Source organism: Varroa jacobsoni, unplaced genomic scaffold (assembly GCF_002532875.2).
Source record: "Varroa jacobsoni isolate VJ856 unplaced genomic scaffold, vjacob_1.0 scaffold_1037, whole genome shotgun sequence".
NCBI lineage: Eukaryota > Metazoa > Arthropoda > Arachnida > Mesostigmata > Varroidae > Varroa > Varroa jacobsoni.
In genome coordinates this window covers 13,329-37,411 of record NW_019213939.1, presented here as the reverse complement: position 1 = coordinate 37,411, position 24,083 = coordinate 13,329, and the positions used below count along the sequence as shown (strand labels likewise).

The window sequence follows — 24,083 nt, the reverse complement described above, 5'->3', positions numbered from 1 at the left end:
GTTCCAGTCCCATAACTCGTCATTTTCTGGTGGTCTCGATATTCATTCGAACCCTTACTCGGTTTGTTTCTGCTGTCTCAGATATACATTCGTTTAGATTGCGGTCTTTGTGTATGACAGCCGTGTATTATCTTATAAACACATACAAATGTTGTGTATGCTTTCCATGGAATCTGGAATCCATGGAGAAAGTAATGCAAAATTTCATTACTTGTAGTAACAAGCGTAGTAGAAACTTAGTATCTCTCTTGCTGCAAATTGCATTAAGATTGTTCTTTTGATAATAGGTACAAGGACTTATGCTCACCTGTCTGTGCATCTTAAATGCCTAGTTTATTATCAACAGTCCTTGTAGCCTGTAACAACTACTTATGGACAGATTTCTATATAGCATAGATATCTTTGATTGTTATAAGTTGAAGCCATGTTTCAAGGTTATGAGAAATATGTCGATAGGTTCCTGAGTTTACATGCGAGTATTGCAGATCTGAATGCGATTATTAGTGTCGCACACTCCCCCCAATGACTCCTAGAATAAAAAGGCATGCTTATTTAAACTGCCGATGTCTTCTACTACAGAAAACACTTTAGCACAGGACGCACTGAGTCCTGTCTAAAACTGCAGTCTTTTTTCAATGTGACGTTTACCACGAAAAGAGATTGATTTTATACAGCTCGTTAAGTCACTGTTTATCAGGTTAGGAACCGCGCAGAATGGGACGCGTATCTGCCGATAAATCGGTCAAATCCTGAGGCACGTTGCAGAGAGCATTGAACGATCAGTAGGACTCGCGCGGGATCCCAAAATATGAAAATTAGATTGCCGCTAGATAATTGAGAGGCTGAGTCTGGGGCAGTGTTCACTGCAACGCTATTCTAGCAGTTGATCATGATGACCATAATAATAATAAAGTTGACACGATTAGTTTACATAGACAAACGCATTCGACCATGCCTAGAGAGTACACACAACATCGCGGTCAGCATTGGACACACAATAAAAATCACGGTCAATTCGTGTACGGTAAAGGGTATTAGCACGATAGATAATATTGTTGGGAAGTATGGGCATTCGATTAGCAATTCAATGGGCAATTAAACCAAAAACGGGTTTCCTTCATGGTATCACTGAATGTACGATAGAAAATTTGTCAGGTTAACTAAGCCTGGGGCAGATGTCTCGGATTCTGACCTAGACGCACCTCACAGTATGTGCTGCAGGAAAAAATCCCTGCTCTTCCCCAATCATTCCCATTGTGATGTAGGCTTCTATCTCTCCGTGTGAATGTTCGAAACAAAGCTTTACAGAAATCTATTGAAGGTGGTCGTATATAGAACAGAGTCTTTCGCATACGCGCCAAAGCATAGCATTGATCATTATACAAAATAGAGACATGTCTCACTATTGCGTTCTATTAAAACTAGTTCACTATAACTAAGACGTAAAACCTAACATCTAAAACAATGCTGTAAACGATACCGAAACAATACCGGATGGGATGAACGGCGAGAATAACGACCACCTAGATTTAAGCCGTTCTCTCTGCAAACTCAACTGAGGTTTCCAATGTTATTTTGGGGCGATAAGAAGAAAACTTAGTAACCCGTTATTGGTCAAACGATTACGAACCATTATTATCGAAATGTTCAAACACTAAAACTCTATTCGCTACTGTTGTATCATATATAACATTCAGATAATAGCTTATTTGAGTATTTTGTTTTTAGTTTGATGTTTTAGCTTTTGATGTTTTTTTGGTTTGATGAAATGATAGGCTATTTCCCATTACGATTTCTATAACTTTCATGTTCGATTTAAATGTGTATGTAGGTGTGTGTAGCGAGGAACATGACTCCTAATCTATTTTAGGGTGTAGTAGCTTTTGCTGTCTTCAATGCCGGGAGAATTTCCTTGTCCATTGTTATACAATGCGGGCAGTCAGTGGCACGAACCACTAAACATTCCTCCTTTAAGGATTGTCTTTCAGTTCCCGTTGGGTTGATAGATCGGAGACCAGAGCAGGAGAACAGGGGCGGGTGGAAAAGGGGTGCAAGGTTATTTCCATCGACCGATTCTTTTCAGTATTGGCCCTTTTTTCTTTACTGTACATAATTGCGTTGGCTTGACAGCAGCTCTGATAATGCAACACATCGACCTCGATCTACTAGTACAAGTATTCGCGATAGTCCAAGCTTCTTCACTATATTTGATTTACAAACAGACCCGCACTCGCATAGAGCTCTCGTGGACCATAGTTTGTAGTCAACTAGTGAAGTTTTACTGGCTTCATTACCTTCATTATTTAGAAATTGAACTGTATCATTCATTGTCGTAATTTTCCCTAACGGGCGCGGCCTGTCGCTTTATATATATGCATACATATATATATATGATTCAATTTTTGTGTTCTCACGCAGACCCTACTGTGTTTGCACTACAATGACAGGCACAAGTCGTTTTTAAATGTTACGTTCAGGCAGACGTCTAGCTATCGTCGCGTTGACTACATGTGCCCCTAGGCAGGAGAAGGTAATATTACATTACACATATTAAGGAAGAATTTATTTGGTTCAGGGTGGAAACTGTTACAAAAACGGGAGCAGTGTCGTGCATGGTACATTTTGTGATAATATCGTTGACAGCGCGGCATATAAGCGCTGCTCCTACAGGTAGTATTATTGAGAATTAGCCTAAAAATATACTTCAGAACTGAATAGCGACCTAGTACCTATCTTCTCGCTGATCTGTTGAATAAACGTCGTTCATTATACAGCTGCCGCTGAGAAGAATTTTCGGTCTTGTGCACCTTCATCCTCAGTGTACGTATGTTAAGCGCATCTAGTTAAATCGACATGTTGATGGGTACATTTATGTGTGTGGTTATTGGGAAGTCAGCAACAATTGTCTGCTACATCGCGGATAGTAGATTCGACAACGTAAGGCATCTGAACGGATCTGAATCGCCGTGCTCGAATAAGAAACGAATGGCCAAACACGATAGACGAAGGAGGCAAGTTAGCAAAGAAACAGAAAGCAACGAAAAGCACATTAGGCGGGGCCAGGTAGGGGGAAACGGGCAAAGCAAAAGGCTAGTGGAACATCTAAGGAGATCAACCTCAAGTAAGTTTCACGGGCGGACGGCTCAACGGTAGATGAATCTCGCAAGATGACTTTTATAGGTCCTCGGAATTAAGGGATGTTATAGCGACAGGGGTTTCGTCGAGTATAAGCAATCCGCAGTAGCGATAAAAATAACAGAAGTGGGAGAAAGCCGACTAAGAGACGCACCACCTGTTCGAAGCATAACGCGAAAGCAGCACAGCAGTATGACTCTTCGTATAGAGATATCATAAAAAAGGAACGAATAAAAACGAAACGTGAAGGTAAGGCTACAACCATTACAGAACTATAGTACATTAATTGCTAGAACTGGTAATTTAGCCGTCGGCCCGATGATGAAACTATGTGTGCCCTCGCTTAGACTAAATAGAGCAAAGTACGCGCGTGATATGAACATGCAGAATTTTTATCGATTAAGCTGGACGTCTTTCATTCGATTTGTCGGATTTTCCCGAAATACACATAAAATTGTATTGTAATATATGAAGGCAATAAACAATCTAGTGGTGAAATAATGACCTAGGTCTCATTGATAATAGAATCGGCTATATCAAAGGGTATGTATCACTAGTAGGAAACTAATAGAAGGGCTAATGTATCGTAGAATTTTGGTTTCCGTAAGCAGTACGTTCCGCGAACAAAGCGAACGATATTTTTTCGAAATGCTGCAGAGTAGGAGAAATACACTTTAGCAAATGGAATAATTACGAATACAGTCTGGCGCTCCGACTGACAAGCCGGCTTTACGGTTACAAAAATACCCGATAAGTAGCACATAAATGTTACGACAGTTGGTAAATTTTCTTTACTTATAATCGCAGCATAACGCAGTCGCGTCTCTTAAACGAAACTCTTCAACTCGAAGTCATATGAAGAGAATATAAAACAAAAAATCAAAAACTAGCTTACCTGGTGGAAAGTTGGCTAAGTATTTTGAACGCCACAGTGCCGCGTGATTTTTTAAACATCCTGTATTTGATTAATGTGAATAGCCGGTATTATTTCTACTATGATAATTTTGAGCTAATTTAAATCAACACTACTAGATATTCGGCAGAACGTTATCCTGACTGTCATCGTTCGTACAGCTCGTCTTATTCGAATGTTCGCGCTCTAAAATCCGTTACGTACGCCCCAAAGGAATAATGGCCGCGGTATATTGAAAATGGTGCTATCTGGCAAGTCGCGATAAAAAAGGCCAAGTGTCATCCTGGGCGAAAAGGATCTGTGAAGAAAGCACGTTCGGGACCATAATTTGCATATCATACATTTAAAGAGCGCTGTATACGCATGATTACAGATTAACTATAAAAATACTTTTGTCAATATGAATGCTCCTCTATAAAATGGATGGAAAATATTCCTTCTGGCTAATTACAGTGGCCTTATTTCGACACTTACCTAGGTGACACTTGCGGACTTCAGACGTGGAAAAAGTGCCACAATTAAAAAATCTGTTGCGTCGCAGACCGAATCCCATAATAAAAGCAAAAAACTAACCATGCTTGTAAATAAACCCATATAGAATTTAACAGTGATGCAAAAAATCAGCGTAGAGACTCTGTTATAATTTGAAAAAGAACAGCTTATATGCGTGAACTTGTCTACTATTAGAGCCTACAAAAGACGTCACAATTAAAGTTGTTCATAAGTCATCAAAATGTAATGTCTTTCCACATATTTTGTATATTATAGTGATCAATATATATTATAATAATATATATTATAGTGATTCGATACACGAGGGCGTGTTATAACGAGCCATACATAAACAGAGATATATATGTATATATATATATATAAATACATACATATGACATACTTCTTTTCAGGAAGTGGTGACCGCCAATTTTGCAAAAATTGATCGGCGCTAACGACTATCGCTACACAAAGTACTATCATAACCGATACTATAATGATGTCTACCACTGCTATTCGACACGCTCAGAGTCAAAAGTAATTAAATGATGGATTAAAATGAGGAATTGAAAAAGAAAAACGGGCGATTCACACATACACTTGCCTGCATTGAAGCGAAGTTTCGTGGGCAACTACTTACTTGATCGTTTTCTCATTAATCCCATATTTAGATTCATTGTTTGCTTATTTCTTGCCTGTCATCTGCCTTCTAAACGACCTTCGTTCTCGTCGCCATCTGCTCGTATTCCAATTCGGCCTGTGTATCCCGTGGGTGGGCGTAAAGTCGTACCACGCACGCCGTCATCATTCTTGTGTTCTTCATTTCCTTTATTTTCCTCTTCTTTCTTGCTACACTAACTGTAGATAGATGGCTGGACATTCGGCAAGCTTAGGTAATACATCTTTGGATCCTACGCAGCCACACGCTTCTTCGAGTTTTTCTACTAGCTTTGTTCACGAACGTTTCACTTCCATTTTTCCGCTCTATTCCGAGTGACGATATTTGTTTGCTGGAAAAAAGTGAAACACGTGTCAACGAACACAGCAGCTTATCGGATGAAAAGCTTAATCCCACAGAAGCGCTACCCTTTCACTAATCCTGTAGCAGCGTTGACGAAGGAGGTTTTGACCTTTCACCGGCATATTTCCATTTAGATTCTTTCGTATCTACGCCACCCTATCTCGGATCTTAAAACGTTAAAAAAAGCGGACGAACACGGACTTGTTTAGGGATAGGCCACAACCATAGTTCAGTCTGGTCAAGGAAGAAAGAGGCTAGCATGACTAAACGCTGCGAAGGTATTAGAAATTATTGGACTTTCTTATAGCATGTGCTGGGGGCATCATGTCCGCCTGGTGTAATCTCAAAATGAGTTGGCGTTCGCAGGACGCCGCTACGACGACAATAAGCCAACTACAAGAGCAACTTCATTTCTTTTGGTCTACAATTGCTATTACTGCTCCTATCGCTAAAGCGACTGGGGGTAACGAAACATGTTTTTTATCTCATGTGTGCTGATTTGAGTAAGAATAAGTGAGACCGGGAAATGTGGTCGAGTAAGACCAGATTGGATCAGATCCATTCTCAAGGAGACGATTCTGACCGCTGCAAATGTTTCCAATGTACCATCGGTCGAACCGTAGCGGAGAAACTGAAGAGAGGGTACATGCGTGCGAGCCAATTGAACTAAAAGTGGCAAACGTTGGCAATTATAAAACCAATCATTATATGCCTTTCAGCTATATTTATATGGTTCTAAGAAGCCATATCGGCCGCACCCACTGCAACACTGACCATCTTTTGCCATTAGACGAGCGAACAGTAAACGCTCACTTTGTTGTAGACAAGTGTGAATCTATACAGAAAGCTAGTATCGAACTAATGTTTGCTTTTTCGTAAAAGCTCGCACCATTCCGGCTTTCTTTTCTTTCACGGAAAAAGAGGGCCCCTCTCGTCTCGGGTTTAGCGTGCCGTTTTGTCCGTTTGCTCGCCTTCGCAGACGCCTCAAGAAAATTGGCCTGCCCGAACGAGGGACCGCAGCGCTTCGCTATTCCCAAGAAAAACATATGACCCTTTCATTGGTCGAAGCGGTCGTTTCGTTGGGCCGGAACTGTAAAATCAAATTTTCCAACAACTGCCGATATAAAATGTAAACAAGAAAGACAGCATAGGAAGACTGCCTCTGCTACAGGGTACGATCATGAGCGAAGTGAAGCCGAACCTTTATAGTTATTTCTTCGTCCTAAAATACTGGTAAAACTACAATAGTACTGCATCGTATTTCTTCACTTTGACCCTTAACCATTACTCTCTCGGTCAGCTTTGATTCTTTACAATGGCATATATATATATATATATATATATATATATATATATATATATATTGCTCGTTTTACGATCGTCACCCGTTTAATCTTTTAAGCCTTCCATGCGTGTGCGCCGTCCGTCTATTGCATTACTGAGCAGATGCCACACAACGGACTAAACTGGCTTATACTTCTCTGACTCGCGATATCCATCAGAAAAAAAAAAGAAATTTAGCTTCAAGGAATGAATTTTCCTGTTTTTTTGAATACAGGTGATTCTATTTATTAAAGATATATTTAGGCGTGACAAGAAAATAATTCTATTTAGTATTGTAGAATAAATGTGGCCTTCAGGCGCAACTATTCTATTAAACATAACGACTTGGGACAGGGGCATGAGGTGTGGAATTATGTTTCCGTGCGCTCTTCTATCCCAGTATTTGCTAAACTAAAATTAGTTGATATACCGTAATATACGGCAGAAGCTAGTCTGACAAAGTGCTTAGCGGCCGTGTTCCTGAAAACAGAGTTTTCGAGAACTTCGAAAATCACAATTAACGACATTTGCAACAGTGTTACTATGGCTTACATTTATCCAGTTTTGTGGCTTTTAATTCAATAGTATATATATATATATATATATGTCATGTCTTCAGTATAATGTAAATTGCCAAATAGTAGAATATCTGATCAAACTAGCTATTTAGGACTAACGTAAAACCGCACTCCGATTGAACTTTGTTTCGTTTCATGTCGAAAGTCATACAATTGTTTGGTACGCACCAACGTCTTTCGAGGCGTACTTTACGAATCAACATGGCTAGACAAGTGCTGGCATACAGACTGATAGATAAACATTTTCGTAGGCTTTCTATTGATCTATAGGATCGATTGTGTTTTTCATGCATATTCAAGGTTTTTCAGCGATGCGGACTGCGATACCTTTGTTGACGATTATAGTGGACTAGCGAAAAGACCCATTTAGATTTCTTGTCCCAATTTGTCAATATGCCTAAAGGAAACTGACCAGAACAGGTTAATGACGTCCGTTCGAAATAGGATTTCGATGAAATCGCTGCAATTCCTGTTCGGCGTTCTTTCTTTAAACGCCAGCGCAAGAAAGATTCACAAGATCATTGATCATTTATTCAGTCATGTCCGATATTTTCGCAAAGACTCTGTCTTCATTTAAATCGTTTGTTCTACGTTGGAGTTCTACGTCTACGGTGTATATTCCTTAAGTATGTTTCTTCTCTAAACAATACGACGAGCGATCGCAACTACCCCATTTGATGTTGTCACTTGTTGTAAGACAGTGCACACTTCAATCAATGTCCAACATTTGTTCGTATTATGTTGCCTAAGAGAAGACCACTGTTCATCGATTACGAGGCCATAGCTCAATTTCCCTGTCTTCATTGAACTTTAAATTTCTTGACGACGCAGTAATCGATTTTGTGCTAAATTCGAAGCTCTTCGAGTTACAGGCCTGAAAACACCCACTGGAACAACAAAGGCCGCTACTGCAATCTTTGAATAATAATCACCATCAACATCACAATAATGATAAGAGTATTTTTTAAAAACTGACTTGATAACATTGTTTTGCCCCTCGACCAGCGGTCAATCTACATAGTGACAATGGCAGCACATAGATTTGCGTGTGGAACTTGTATGTTCAGAGACTGAAGTACACCCCTTTGATACACCCTCCGTTGCTCGGCTTTGGTAGTCGTAATTATTTTATGTCTGTTTTTATAATCTTTGTAAAGTGTGAACGGGATTTCACCGTTTCCAAAGGCGGCTAACGAGTAGCATAACAGCCGACCTTTGGCATCGCCAGAGGTAGCGCCGCACAAGTCCGCGGCAGCGGGGCTATGCAAGTGGACCTCCCGTCGTCACGAACATCATGTTTCCGGAGTGGTACATGTAGCGATTGCTGGTGTTCGCCCGCTACAAGTTGGCACACGCCTTGGCTGTGCACGCACGCACGCACGCACGCACGCACGTGCTCTAGCAAAATCGCTTTCTCCAAAAAATTACATGCTATCAGGCGCCGGACAATTTTCTTTGCACTTAGATGACTCTCATGACACTTAGGAAAGGCCCAAGCCTCGGCCGCGTGAAGAAGCGCGGGTCGTAATTGCTTTGCGCTGGAACGATGGAGGGTGCTTTGCCTGAGTAAGGAACCGCTTTCCAATTTTCTCACAGTGTATTGATTAGAGGTACAAACCGACCGTTTGGCATTTGGTGTGTCATGAGATCGGCGTTGTTTTAGAGCGTCGTGGTAATCGAGCAGTTGGATTGGCCAGTGATTTTAGCTACACTCCCGTCGTCGATTTGATAATGCAGAACCAGCACAATTCGCCTCGGACGCTCCCACCAGCAAAATGCTATATTCTTTTCACATACTATCTTCTAATGTCCGAAAAAACTCAGGAGGTTGCCTTCGTCGTGGTGAAAAAAATAGAGAAGAATTCTTCGAATGCTAACAAAGATCACACTAAACCCAAAGTTAGACACCCAGATCATTTACCAAAAAACAGCGTGACACTTATAGATTCCTTGGACGCCTCTCTTGCCTTGTGTGTCTCACGTAAGCAGCCAGAGTAAAGTCGGCCTTCTCCGAGAGAAAGCACTCGTACATCTTCTCTTTCCCATGTCTTTCCTGCAGTGATCTTCTGATCGAATCAAACGTTCGCTACTCTTTGTAAATGTATATGCGCTCGCTTTGCGGCTTGGATTAATAGCTCGTACTCCTCAGGACATTCCTTAGGATCCTTTTCGTCAAAGTTCACCGAAGACGACCTCCAATGAGCCAGCCGTTCAGCGAAGTCCTTTGATATTTCAATTATTCCGCCAGTCATTGCACCCCTGCCACCAAAATGAAGCGGTCTTTTTTGTTTGCTGGTTTGTTTGACCACGCCACAACCACTCGCTCCGCTTTTATAGATATTTATATAAACCTACATAACCGTAAGACATTGCTTACTAATTTAAAGACACAGCTTATAATTCCAGCGCTTAACAACGTAAGTAGAGGTAACAAATCATCTTCGTTTTTATTTACATAAAATTAATTGGACGATTTCAACTATCAAGACTTTCAGCCTAAGTAACGACTGTCCAACGTTCAACAACAACAACAACAACAACAACAAATTGTAAAGTTATTTTACTCAATATTGTCGAACATTTTCGTATTGCAAGCTATATAATTAGTGCTCTAATTTAAACAATAAATATTTTTTGCATCTTTGCATAGGTTTACCTTTCGATGTCATTGCCACGCGAGCTACTTTAAAAACCCGGCGACGTCATGCACAACCTGGCTGCTGGATTCAGCACGTAAAACGGTAAGCGCTCCGTTCAATAAAATTAATTCAGCTTCTTTGCAAACGTATATGTAACAACTTCTGTGTCTATTTGTACTACTGTCTACTTTTTCGAAGCTTTCGAGCTTCAAAGCTCAAAGACCACAACTTGAGACCAACTTTCATATCTTTCCAAACCGTCGGGCGTCGGCGTTCCGCACCATTAGTGCAGTTGCACTACTTTTTACGTGCCAAAACATAGTATACGCTAAGCGTTTTGGTGCTCGCCTATCTAGCGGCATCGCGTCGCCCTCAGGCTAGCTCAAGTAGTTCGGGATCATAATGATCGAGAATGCAAACGGCCCATTGCGACCCTGATCCCACTTCTGTTGCCATCGGTGCTACTCATCGTTGCCTCATTGTTTAGCCAAAGTGTCTTGGGCCAAATCCCAACGAAGTAAACCTTGTTATTCCAAAGCACCTCGAAGAAGAAACTGAAGGGAGCCAAGCAACTGATCTAATAATGGTGTTGAACTTGTTTCGTCTTCCCGAACAAGTGCTAAGCGTTGAAAGTTGCAACTTGACAAAGCCAAAGCAGTTGGGGTCGCCTACCGAGTCCTCTAACGCGTTCGCCTTGCGTTACCCAGCCACGAAATCTTGACGCCTCCGAGCGTTAAATGAAAAAATGAAGGAGGATTTTAGATGAGGGCAACAATGACGACAGCGTTGGTGGCGATAAGAAGCGATAGCAAAAGAAAGACGCTGACGAAACCGGGCAGTGGATGGACGAACAGGCTTGAACAAAATTTGCATGATGGTATTCACCCCTCAGCGTTGTTGCAGTAGCAGCTCGAAGGTTTACAGCGAGCGAGATTGAGAGAGCGGGACAGAGCTGTCGTAATGGAATCGCTGAGGGGACCGGAACGGACATTCCGTAAGAGAATGCCCCCGTTATCCAAAAACAGGACGGACATAAATAAGCTAATTAGATCTTCGGTATGGATAGATAAGGAGCCCAGAATGTTGATGACAAACGACTTACTTTGGAGCTACGATTGTTAGATTTGTGTAAAGTTAGAATAGCTCCTCATTCAGGATCGAGAAGTTGGACCTGAGAATACGTAGTAGCAGATGACCTGCAGGTCAATTTACGTTTGTCTGATTTTATATACTGGCGTTAATTGTTGCTCAACAACTGTTTTGCAGGCTAACGAAATCTAATTCAGCTTTCATCTCCTGTGAATAGTTCATGTTGAGGTTGCCTTTAAATAAACTTCTTTCGGTTCGAAGCGTTTGACATTATTACAAAAATATAACTGATTAAATCTACAAAGCGACCAGCACCAATTGGCGGAAAAGCCTAACACAGCTCATGGATCTGATTTAATTATTCACGCATCTCTACTACGTAAGTGCTTTAACATCAGATCGGGATTAAGCCTACTTTTCTAAAATAATATACCTCAGCTTAACTTTGTGGTCACGTTAGGCAAAAAAAAAATCTATTCGATCGGGAGTAACCAGCCAACGCCTTTGCTCACAGTTGAAACACCCGAATGGACGGATCTATTTTTATTTATTCCCAGGTGTGGCGCGTGTATTTTAACCGTATCATCTCGGATCGATATTCATCGCGCTAAAAGCGTCTTGTATAATCAGTACCTACAGGGCTTAGAATTATTAGTAAAGTAGCGGCATCTATAATCATGGTTGAGATCTATGTAAAGGAAACCGGTGGCCTGTTAGATGTTGATATCATTAGTTTGAACAGATATCAGCTTTACTAAAGTACTTGTAAACTCAGTAAATTTTCGTGATGAGAGTCTTATAGTGAATTTTTGGATAGTATTATTTTCTACGACTGATGAAGTACGGAGTCTACAAGCATAACCTTTTTTTTTTTTTCTTTATTTACTAAGCCGTATTTGATCATAGATAGTATTTAATCAATTCTGGGCATACTGAGTTTAAAAATGGGTCGAGCAGGCATCGCGTTGAGTAACGCATCAAAGTCTATGGCACCCAAAAGGTGATTGAGTTGACGACAAAAAATATCGCAAAATTTACACTTACACCAACTATTATATGAGTATGGCACAATGAAAAAAACAATTCGGTGCTGCTTACGATATCCGATATTGCTGATGGTGTTTGAGCAAAACTTTTTATGGAGACAATGTGGATGCAGTAAAACGGACGAGCGAATTCGGCGTGCCGTCGCAGCTCATGAAGACCTAAAACACACTTCCGCGCTTCGAATATCATTCAGGTCGTCCTTTAATGGCATTGCGCCCTCTCTGAGATACACTTAATCACACGGAATCAGTTCCATGCTTCACTCACTTCAGCGAAGCCATGCAGTTAACGTTTATGGACCCTGAAGAGCACAAGTCGACCAAGACTTGCTTGTGGACACCGGAAATCAACGGCAATCAATGGCAAGGATTTGAAAAAAAAATGATTAGAGGAACTAAAGTACAGTCTAAAATTAATTTTACCAAGCACAAACTGTCGCATGGAGATAGATAGCGCGTTGGAAACATTAACAATCCCCACGAAAGTTCACCGTATTCAGGATTAGTCCCATGAAAATTCATATACCAGATACTCTATACTATACATTACCTATCTATCTGTTTTCAAGTTGGTAGCTAGTTTGAGAACAACGAATGATTTTGAAACGAAGTCAAAATTAAAACTGGCTCGCTGACTAAGATTTCATTGCAGATGCGACCTTTTCCTGCACCGTTACACGAAACACGGCTTCAAAGCATTTAAACAGCTGTACAGCGCATGTAGCGTGCTAAATTCGCGGATCTTCAATGGCAGTTAGGAGATCAGACTCTCTACACGAGCACAAAAAATGCCGAGTCTAAGCCGGCTCAGAAAGGTACACTTTCGCAACAAGTGCAAAAAGTTATACATCTAATATATGAAATGGTTTAGTTTCAAATCAAATAAAGCAACCTTCCGGTAACCTTTAACAAATACATTTTTATTTTATTTCGTTGTTTCTGTTTCTGCTGATGTCTGCTGTGTTTCTGTCTCGTAGTAATAATAATCTGGACCTAATCGCTCGAGCACACGCACCACCACGCGTCTGCTTGGCGTTGGACGCCTAACTGACTTCTACTGGGGAGAATAACGAGGCGCGTCGCTGCCCTGAACCCCTTCGGGGAAATATTAATACTACGAAAGTATGCGAGCGACGTTATTTATGTTCAATTATTGCTAATAGGCCACGGACAGGACACCTTTTACTTAATCATTTCATATAGTGTTAAGCTAACAGCTAACCAACCCGATAATATTATAGTATAGCAATTAAGAAACGCCGACACAAATCGTACTATGACTGTAAATATCTGTGGAACCTGATGGGGTCACGCCCCCGTTGGCCCAGTGACATACACTTGTCAATGTTGAAAAGTTCGCTGCAGCACCGCCTTATTTCCAGCAAAGCTTGCCATCGAAACAGATATTTCATTTTTATAATTCAGTTCCGTTATTGCCTTTTCAGTGGACCGCGGGCTACGTTTTGGCAATGGAAAGCTGTACTTACGTGACAACTATCATCCATGGATTATTTATGTGCATGTGAAACTAAAAAAGAATCGAATGGTTCGCGGCGTCCCGTTGTCTGAACAGAAAGCGTAAGCTGGTGTTGTTTATTTTCGTTGAAGTTACGCTCTGTTCCTCAGTTGGAGGATTTCCACCAGGTTCTCCCAGTAGCTCAAACCGGTAAAACGAATCCCATTCGATTTACGGCTTCTTGCCCCGTAACGATTTGTCGGCAGTATTTTGCAAGCGTTAGTGAAGTGCAAATGATCAGGAATCTAAGCTGCAAACCACCTGAGGCCAAATTCTCATCAGTTTTTAACGTGGTCGGATCTTTTCTTTTCTTGCAGTTGTATCTCTAGATTAGCGTAAATGGAGAACTTTTTCATTAGTGCACTAAACTGTTACCTTCTGTGAACAGGGGCTGACAATCTTAAAATTCTTAGCTGAACCATGTGCCCTTTTCGCAGTCGTTTAAACGGAGTCCCTCTCACTAGGCGGCTATGCTACTATTAATTGTGGCGCTGTCTGATTGATTTAGAGTGGCATACAATTCCGAAAATTAAGACTACTAGGAGCCGGCTTTAATATGACCGCATTAGAAAGCGAGACTATGGCCCAGCGATGGTGCATACAACGGGGCACAGTTGCAGGACGTTAGACGTCATCATATAGCCTTAAATTTTGTATCTAATTAGTACAATTATGTAACAGTTTGGTAGAGTAAAGCCATCATTTGGAAATAAGCAGTCTTACGGTTAACAGGAGGAATAGAAGATTTTCTATTAAGAAAAAGTCGGTCTTCAATTGAAGCAGCCGAAAATTCGATGCATTTAAAAAAATCTCCATATTTTATCTGAAGGATATCCCGAGGTGGCGAATGCAATCTAAAGTATGTTCGGATAGTTAACCGTGTTTCCCCCAGCGTCAACGGAATAGAGCTGGTATCAACTGAAAGTCTGCTCATACCGGTAGAACTTTATGGGGAGACACGGTCTCTCCGAATCTCTCGTTTACTATGTATTTGTTATATAAGCTTATAAGCAACGAAACCCTGCCCTATGCATGGACACGACCCGGGTGGACAGCAAACAAAACAAGAGCGACAGTTTCTAGCCTGCACAAATATTAGGCAAACCTAGAAAATAGCAAAAACTTTAATCGACTCTTTGGAAAAAAAAACCTTGATATACGCTGCTTTGAATTCTAATTGACAATTACTTTAGAAAATGTTGTCTGATACCAAGAAGACTGAACAAATATAAATCTTAATTATTTTTCAATGGATTCCTATAGTATGTATCAGACGGTGCACAATTTTGTGATCTACTTATGATTTCGTGTTTTAGCTTGTTGATGAAGTCTAACAGACGAAGTAAAATCGTCTTCCATTCGCACTTTGTTTTTATATATATATATATATATATATATAATAATAATGTTAAACTATCACTTCCTTTTGTTTTTCTCGTACTAAACTGTAGCGGCTTTTTTTTTTTAGCTTTCACATTACCTCTTGCCCTGACAAGGGGACCTTTATCGTCCAATTCATACTCAGGTAACTTAACCTTAGGGTACAAACAACCGATCTGAATAGGCTTTTAGCTGTTCTCAACTTAGAATTCCGTTGTTTAATTTTATCTCCCTCGGAAGACTTTAGACATACGCGAATTTAATCTAGCTACGTTGTTCAAATAAATGTTGCTGGGCTCTACTGTTACACAGTCTAGAGAGTACTTAAAAGTTAAAATGTCGCATATTATTTCTAATCTAGTCAACTAATTCCTGCACGCAGTTAGTAGGCTTAATGTTGTTATTGGTTTGACAAAAGCATCGAGTCTCTTAAGTTGAACTATCTACGGTCGAGTACACCGTTAAGAACTTTACCCTTGAGCCAAACTCGTTTTTTTTATTAAATTATTATTAAAAAGTTTATTGAGAATTCGCTAGGCGACGCCAACATAGATCGTCCAAGCAAAAAAGTTACATCACATCAAATCAAATCAAACTAGTAAAGTCAATTAACGCAGTAAACACGTACATTTAGTTCAATACTTAGTATTACTCATATAGCTTATGGAGAACCCTATACGCTAATAGTTCGTAACAAATGTCACGGCGGCAGAATGGATAGAACAATAAACACATAGCCGTGAGCTCTTAATTTCTTTCGCCAGCTTTATTTTTTACAAATTATTTATTATGCTATACAATCATCACTTTACCCATATGAGAATATCGTGCAGTTCTCTGACCACCATCATATACATTACGTCTGCACTATTGCGCACGCTGAAAATGGTTTCCGCCGCGTCATGGGTATTTGGCAAGCCTTTGGTAGGAGTAATGTGAGAGAAGGTTTACTATTCTCTACTATTCTGATCTTGTCCATAATATTCACGTACTAGCATCAATCACGTATAACTTTTGATCACATTTATAGATCACGTTTAATCTGAAGCGATATAGATCAGATATAGGGTTCAGCATATGTTCTTTTTATCAAGTTTGCTAGTAAAGACCTGCTCTACTACGTACAAACGCTACTTTGTTGTCTGCTACTTCCAGCCTCGAACTGTACGGCAGAAGAAATTGTCGTAGTGTGTCAGGCTTATCTGTGGGTAGACTTGTCTAATCAAAACGTGCGTTTGAAAAAAAAGCAAGCTAACGATCAGTGGGCATTGTTGACATATATTTTGAAGATATATTGTACCATCTACGATCAGACCAACGCTGCAAGTTTTGATTTTTAACTTTGCCCTCTTTCAACTCTAATTAAAAAAAACGAGAATCATAATCTATAAGTTCTATATTAATCAGCCAAAGTGTTTAAATAGGCAATTGAATTGCGTCGTGAGATCAGCTTAAGGTTTGTGATTTCGTATTTCTACTTTAAGAGTTAGTGATTCAGCCGATAGCTGGCCGGCCTCAATTATTAGGTACGCAATACGAATATCTGCGCAATACGCCGCTCAGATACCGATAAACAAGGCGGAACATTTGCGAAGATCGCCACTATGAAGCTACGTCAGTGTCAGCAGAAGTCAGGGAATAAATAAAACAATATTTCATCCAAGCCCTCTAAATTCCATAAACACATAAAGATAAACACAGACCTGCCTCGTTTTTCGCTGAGTGTTCTGAGAAGAATCGATGCACGGCAAGGCATAACTGGCCGAAGGTGGGGCCGTGAGAGAAACACAATGCCTTCGTGTATTAAGCACCGATCAGTTTTTCGAGTTACCATAGAAAAAGGTGAAAAAGGCTGATAGCACCTGCCGCGCTATCTTTATTTCGTCAGGTTGGCAGATCCTTGTCAGATCTGTGTTCTGGCCAACTGGAGGTAAATTCAGCCTATATTAAAGACTGCATTTTTAAATGAATAGCAATTTCAGTATTAAGCCTCATTTGAGTCGTCGCTTTTGAGTCTCTTAATCTTTCAGAACATGGTATTGTCACTTATCCTTTGCGCCATCTTCATAGCTGCAGGGTTTGAACAACGGCCATCAAAGCTTATATAGGCGACGCCACGACGTCATATATGTTTCCACTCTTGGTCTTCAGTATCGAAAAATGGAAAAATCCAGTTTAACCTCATCATATGCTTGAGTCTTACCAAAAGAAGGGTCCGTACGTAACTGCTCTGTGTGAGTGTAACCGGTAAATAAATTAAAAATATTATAACATTGTATGTATGCATATGAGGCCACCCTCAATATGCGTCTAAAAGCTTTTTATTTACGAGCTGTGCCAGTTTCACGAATCCGAAGGATCCAACGTTTACCAATTGCACGCCCATACCCAGATCTTTTTCGAAATATTAAACACACTTTACATTATTATTATTAAGGATGGTGGATTCATTTCGATCCGAGTTACAAACGAAATTTATAACGTGAGCACATCGACGGTATTGGATCGGTCCTAGGCTTACTACACTCGGAATGGATTGGAACTTTGACTAACTTAAATATCCCCATTTATAAAGCTCCAGACCAGTCAGAAAGTAATCATTTCGTTTTATATTTTTTTAGATTACAAACGCGCATGTTTGAAATTAGGTGTATTATGGTACTCTAGTTATCAGTTGAGTTCTACATTCACATATATTTTTACTATAATAACTATATCGATTTTTTTGTGATAATTAATTTAGGCAGCTCAAATGAAAGATTCTACCGGACTAGCACGTATAGTAAGTAAGTAGTCCTGTTCGTTTCTATCTTATGCTCTTGGGGCCTCCTGACATTGGCCCTCTTGGACATCGCAAATTTTCATAAGCATAACGGAACGGTAGTGATCATAGAGAAGAAGTTAACGTAGATCGAAACAACATGATTCGACTTACAAGACATAGACATGCACTTTAGCATTGCAGATTCAGCGCCTCAGTCACAAAAATGGGAGGCAAATTGTTAATATGAACCCAAAAATGTTTTCTGTGGTTATGCTGTCTCAGCTGTGCACTCTTGTGTGTCACTAGTGTGCCACCCTTGAGATTTTTCCTAACCCAGACCCCGTAATCTGTTATAATGATTCCCAATCTTTCATTAAAACGTTGTTGTAATCTCGATTCCCTCCTACATCTGACTTATTTCTCGGTTTTAATTAATTATATTTCCCGGAAAGAAGTGTTTATCCAATCGAAGAACACAAACCGTATGTGCCGAGGTGGTTCAGAAATCATGAATTATTTTGAAAGTTATCTGAATTAGTATTAATATAATGACGAAAAGGAAGATTGAGAATGAGAAGAGAAATTATTGAGTCACTGCGACGCAAATCGCTATCTTACCATTGTATCGTAGGAAAACAAAAAATCGAAAGTTCCCCTTCAAATTCAACCTTGAGTATATTTTGTAGAGCTTAAAAAAGAAAAACCCATACAGTATACTCCTATCATAAGTTGTTAGATAAATTATTAGAAGATGATCAATCTGCGCATATTAAAATTACACACTGTGTAAAAAAGCAATGCGCTTAGGAAAAAAATATTCATTCTGTCAGGGAATTTCGCAAATTAAGCAAATCACCACCACGCCTCTCTAAGAAATTGTCTTTCGGAAAATATATGGGTACTAATCTTTAACAGGTTGGCTATTTCTACTGCGTGAACAAGTTTCCCGAATCCCTTCTGCGATATAGCATCAAGGTCCTGCCGGGTCCGAGTCCTGCTGTACTTATCTGAGGTTATTTGAACAAACCTGTAGAATGCTATGGTAACCGTTTGCCAAAGTTTAAATGTAAACCAGCGATGCCAGCCGCATATTATTGGCAACCATGGCAATACACTCAAAGGCAGTTGCTTATTCGCACGTTTGAAGAATATACAGTACAGTGTTTAACATTTGATCATACGTGAGCCATCCCGAAGAAAATCGCCATCTTACCGCTGAATGGTCAAAAAAAAAAAAAAAAAGAAAAATTAGACGTTTTCGTTTTTTTTTTTTTATTAATTAATTGTCGGGTTGATTTTCTTAAACTCATTTCGGTGTGGTCATCTCACGAATTCGCAAAGGTTGTAATATAAATAAATTTGAAAAAAAAACGTCAATTTGATTTAATTAATACTATGCTCTTCTCTTTAGAAAAGTATTCATCCATTCGAAAGACCTAATATGTTTTAAATTTCATCAACGCACTTATGCGGAAGAAAGAAAGTGCCACCTGTAAAATCTATTAGCATTTTTAGTGAGAATGAGCTACGACAGTTTATGTTTCATTAACGATAAAAATTTTTGGAGAAAATCACCAACTTACCAATGGATTGTAGAAAAGTGAGAAGTAAAATTTTTCGCTATGTAAAAATCGAAAAAGTTACAAACAATGTTTCCACATGAATCCTTTAGAAATTCTCAACGACTGCTGAGGACGCTGCAAAAACGACCAATTTGCCTTAATTAATGTTACACTCCATGAAAAAACTTCCCGAGATAAAACGTGCATCGATTGGCTTCATTTTACTCGTGCAGCTCTCTTTGTGATGAAATTCTAGCGACCTAGTAAGAGTCCTTTCATTTAGAAGTTAATTAGGAGGCGCCTAGTTTATTAACGCTCTTAAGGATGTAGTTAAGCCAAACCTCCAAGATGCCGATATAAACCCAAATGCAAATTTTACGGGATACGTGAAAGTAACATCAAGCAATGCACGCGGTATCAGTCTGATACCTAAACCGGACCCTTTTACGGTTACTACATTCTATTGGCACATATGGAAAACATTTAGCCTTCGACCATTTTTATGACAAAATATCCTTTCTAGGCGTATCACATCGTACTCAATTCGTCGAGATCTATCGGCTGCTGCTAAGGAATACCATCAATAGGGCAGAGCAAATAATGTGTTCGATAATTTTGGGTTTCCTCTCAAGAATTGTGTTGCCAAAACGTTCGCCGTATCAGCCGCCTAAACTTCTCAATTGATGCTTACTACAAATTGGCTTAAAAAAAAAAGCTGCCCGAACTCTTCGTTTCAGTATTCGTTTAATATTTCGTTACAGCTATCGGCTATAATAATAAATTGAATAGACTTAATAGCGTCGTTTATCCTGTTCGAGTTATTCTGCTCCTGTCCTCCGATTGGAGTATTATAATGGTCTGTTCGGCCCGACGGTAGAATTCTGTTATTAGCCTATTCCAGCATTTGATTCGTGTCTACTCTAGATTTAGTTGATGGTCCCGGTTAAAATGATCATTTCACGAAAATTTCAACCAAAATTTACCTTTCTTTATCCTATCCCTCTACCAGTTTTCTCATAGATATGTATAGGGGACCTTAGCAACGGTTTCTCGAATTAACAAAAGTACGCTTTTTTTAAAGGAAAAAAAATACTCGCACCCTTCAAGAAATTGAACTAAGACGGTCTAAGACGAACAGGTCAGCATTTATGGATCATTCGGGCAAAAGAATCGATTAAAAACGTGAATGCGACATTTAATTTTACGCACGTTTAAAGAAACAAAAATATTTTCAACGGTTATAGAGTAGATCGCAGAACAACCTGCCAATCTACCTGGATTAATATTACAAACTCTCCTCCGGAAAAAGGGATCATCATATTGACGTTGTCTCGGCCCCAGGAAAAAATTAGCCCAAGCCAGTCAACGCACGGTTGTTTCAGGTGGACAAACCAATAAACAAACGCTCCGCACGATGCATTTACCCTGCCCACAAAATAACCGCCACTTCATCAGCCTGATCTAATATGAACGGATTCGATTCACTGAACATCTACTCTAATATACTCTATAAATGAACGCTGACAAGGTCCATTTCGAAATTAGCCTGAGGTCCTGCAGCGCCAATTGTGTTATTACCTTGTACTAATTCTATTTGTCTGGTCCAATTACAATATTATTAATAATTATCTTCCTGTAGTTACCGTGTTTCATGTATATCGTTCTTTTCTTAAAATATGTTAATAGTTCCAATGCCACAGCGATGCTGTCAGCCTGCTGTTAGATTTGATATGGGTTAGACCCAGTCTAGCATGGGAGATTTTACCGACACATTTATAGACGCCCATCGCAGTTCTCGTGGGACCATGCTGTATGAATAAGGAGTTCCCGTTCTCGTAGCGACTCTCCGGTACAATAATGCGTAATTATTTCGCCGAGGAAATAATGCTTCTTTTCCTATTGCTCCAGTGATCTTGTTAGTCTCTTCCAAGCAATCTGTTAACGCGTTGCATGTACCTTGTATGTACATGTACCGTGTATGTGCATGTAAGATAAGTGACTAAAATACAACCGTATATATTTTACTCAATGTTCAAATGTAGAATTAGTCTTCGGTACTGCAACAGCCCTAATCTGAAATTATATTAAAAGCAGACCCCGTACTTCTAGAGTTATCCGTGCTTCTCCACTAAACCCATACGAAACAGTAATTCCGATTTGTTTACGCGTCGTGCTTACCTAGTAATCATCGGTCAGGATCAACGATGATGCGAGGGCCTTGTCCATTTATGATACAGTCATAAGTTGTTATGGGATAGCGAATATATGAATTGTGCAGTCGGGCAACACTTTGCGAGGCTTCGAACCATTGGGCAGAACGAGCCAACAGACACATAAAGTACAGGTGGCGTACGGTACTATATTGTGAATTCGTCGTTCGGGCAGCATGATAAGAGGTACGCGTAGTGACTGACCCACTGGCTACCCTGAATAAAATTGTAGCGCGCTATCTTTTTTTTTACAAGTGTATAACTGGGGCACAATGTCTGTATCGCATAAGTCTTATAATGTTAGCCTTACCAGCCTCGCGCTAGTTGTAGCACGCGACGCTAATCAACCTTGTCTTATCCTAGGTGATGTCGGATCAATTACAATCGCATAGAACAGTAAATGCTTCATTATGCATTCATATTGAAGCTCTTCCTGGGGCAAAACTATACCGACTTCAAGAAAAACGAGTCTAATCCGCCCTTGCTAAGGGGTCGATTTGGATCGGGCGATCCCGTCGCCCTAGACTTTTGGCAAGTGACAGTAGATAGGGCGGATAGTGGAGAGGATCAAGATTGATTCGGACGCACACCATTCTGAATCTGGTTTTCACGCGGATCCGATAATATATCAATGTATGTTATCTTTGAAGAATGATTTCCAACCGAAATTTTTCGTCTGTTCCGAAAGAAGCTACGTACATGAGGCGGACTCCGTATCAGCGCAAGCTTATTCTTGAAGTCTCTTCCATACGGAATTGGGTTGCACTGTCAGCGCTACGTCGAGTCGTTAGCTGCAGCGCTGGCTCTAGGGGGTTCAGAAACAAAATATCTGGGCCAAAAATTAAGTCGCATAGTTTCGTCAACGAGAAGCTATCTAATAGTATCATATCGCCTCTAGTAGCTGGGAATTTGCTAGGCATCGTTTATAAGAGTACAAGAATTTTCCAGTGAAGCTACCCAAATGGTTCTTCCTCCGTGTTTCCGACTTCTCGCCTCCCAACCCCTGCAAAAATAAGAGCTACACCCAACCAAATCGAGAACAAATTGAAATTTACTTAACTAGCAGTTGTCTTTTCTTGAATTGGAAAGCAAAGTACTCTCCCTGAGGTCGCTGTGGCAAAAAGTTCCAATCTGTCAACCATTTCTTGCCAATTGTCATGCACTAGATGTTATTAAAAATCTTCGGACAACTGGGGGGTGTTGCGCTTAACATCTACTAAAGTAACTGAAGATACGCAAATTTTTGCATAAAGAAACAGATTGAATTGCACACTCTGTTATCATTTATATCATACTACAGGATATTCTGATACAAACAAATAAAATCGTTTCAATGACCACAACAGTCGTAACTCCATGGGATTCGGCAAAAGTTCACGTTCTATTTGAATTCTTCTAAAAAGGAGACAGAAATGAGAAAATGGAAGTTTGTGTTTTTGTTCAGCCCACAGGGCTTAATTTGCACGGCGCATGGGTAAAAAGTGTCGGCTAAACATCTTCTCACAGAATTCTGGCGTGGCTCGCGTAATCCTGAGTCGTGGCCTTCTAGTAATAATTAGACCAAAAAGGAATACAATGTTCGAGATTTTAGCTGCGATGTAATACACATTTTTCTTCACGTGGCCGTGCGAGATGAACTTCTAAGGGTAAGTTGTCGAGCTCGGCATCATTGAGGTCGATGAATCGGTCGGCATATATATGTTTCCTGCTCTAGCTATCTTACGTCCTGGTCATTTGGTTCGTGGTCTCTCTGTCCTTTTTTTCATCTGCCCGTGGGCCAAAATCTCTTCAAATTTCTTCATCAGACGCGTCCTAGTTGTATCGGTCGGCGAGAAGTATCGTTTATCTTCTATGCAACACTTACGGAATGTTATCGTGATTAACCGCCTACCTGCAAAAAATAAACGTAGCTTTAAACTGTAACGTTCCGTCGCAAACGTTTATTCCGCGATAGTCTTCTAATTGTTGTTTATTCACGTGCACAGAGGGAAAGGGACGACATGGTACACAGACATGTGCCTGCCACGTATTTATGAACTTATAGTCACTCAACGCTATAATTAATTCGCTTTATCGAGCGATAAACTATAATACGAAGCAACCGTCAATATGAACCACTTTCTTTGTTGTCACAAAGTGTGCACGTAGCCTCGGTACAAGGCCACGAGGCGTCTAAGTATTGTGCAGAACTTCGTTTGATAACAGGTATACTGTTGAATCTCGGTTGTTTATATCATAGTAGAGCTTTTCATGAATACACTTCAGAGGGATTAATGTTAATATGCCGTTCGGCAGTGCTGCGAGCAGGAACGTGATTTGCATAGTCACATAGAAGGACGAATAATCTTGCTTGCCATATCATATTTGAATAAAGTCATAATTATTTTTTCCAATAATTATAATGTTTAGCCTTAA

The 24,083-nt window shown here is 40.0% G+C and overlaps 2 long non-coding RNA genes across 4 annotated transcripts in view; one reads left to right on the top strand and one right to left on the bottom strand.

Annotated features, from left to right (window-relative positions):
- Window positions 1-20,726, top strand: part of LOC111265984 (uncharacterized) — a 28,340-nt gene extending 7,614 nt beyond the window's left edge. The window contains exons 2-5 of one of the 3 annotated variants that reach the window (XR_015313271.1): window positions 10,113-10,203; window positions 12,889-13,051; window positions 13,214-13,358; window positions 13,682-14,041. This is a non-coding gene — a long non-coding RNA (uncharacterized LOC111265984). Of the gene's footprint in view, window positions 1-10,112; window positions 10,204-12,802; window positions 13,052-13,213; window positions 13,359-13,681; window positions 14,042-20,539 lie in introns of those variants that run through there. The other 2 variants (XR_015313270.1, XR_002683798.2) reach the window with 2 other exon arrangements.
- Window positions 20,727-22,901: 2,175 nt separating this feature from the next.
- Window positions 22,902-24,083, bottom strand: part of LOC111265982 (uncharacterized) — an 8,086-nt gene continuing 6,904 nt past the window's right edge. Inside the window, exon 3 of the long non-coding RNA XR_002683797.2 lies at window positions 22,902-23,559. This is a non-coding gene — a long non-coding RNA (uncharacterized LOC111265982). The remainder of the gene's footprint in view (window positions 23,560-24,083) is intronic.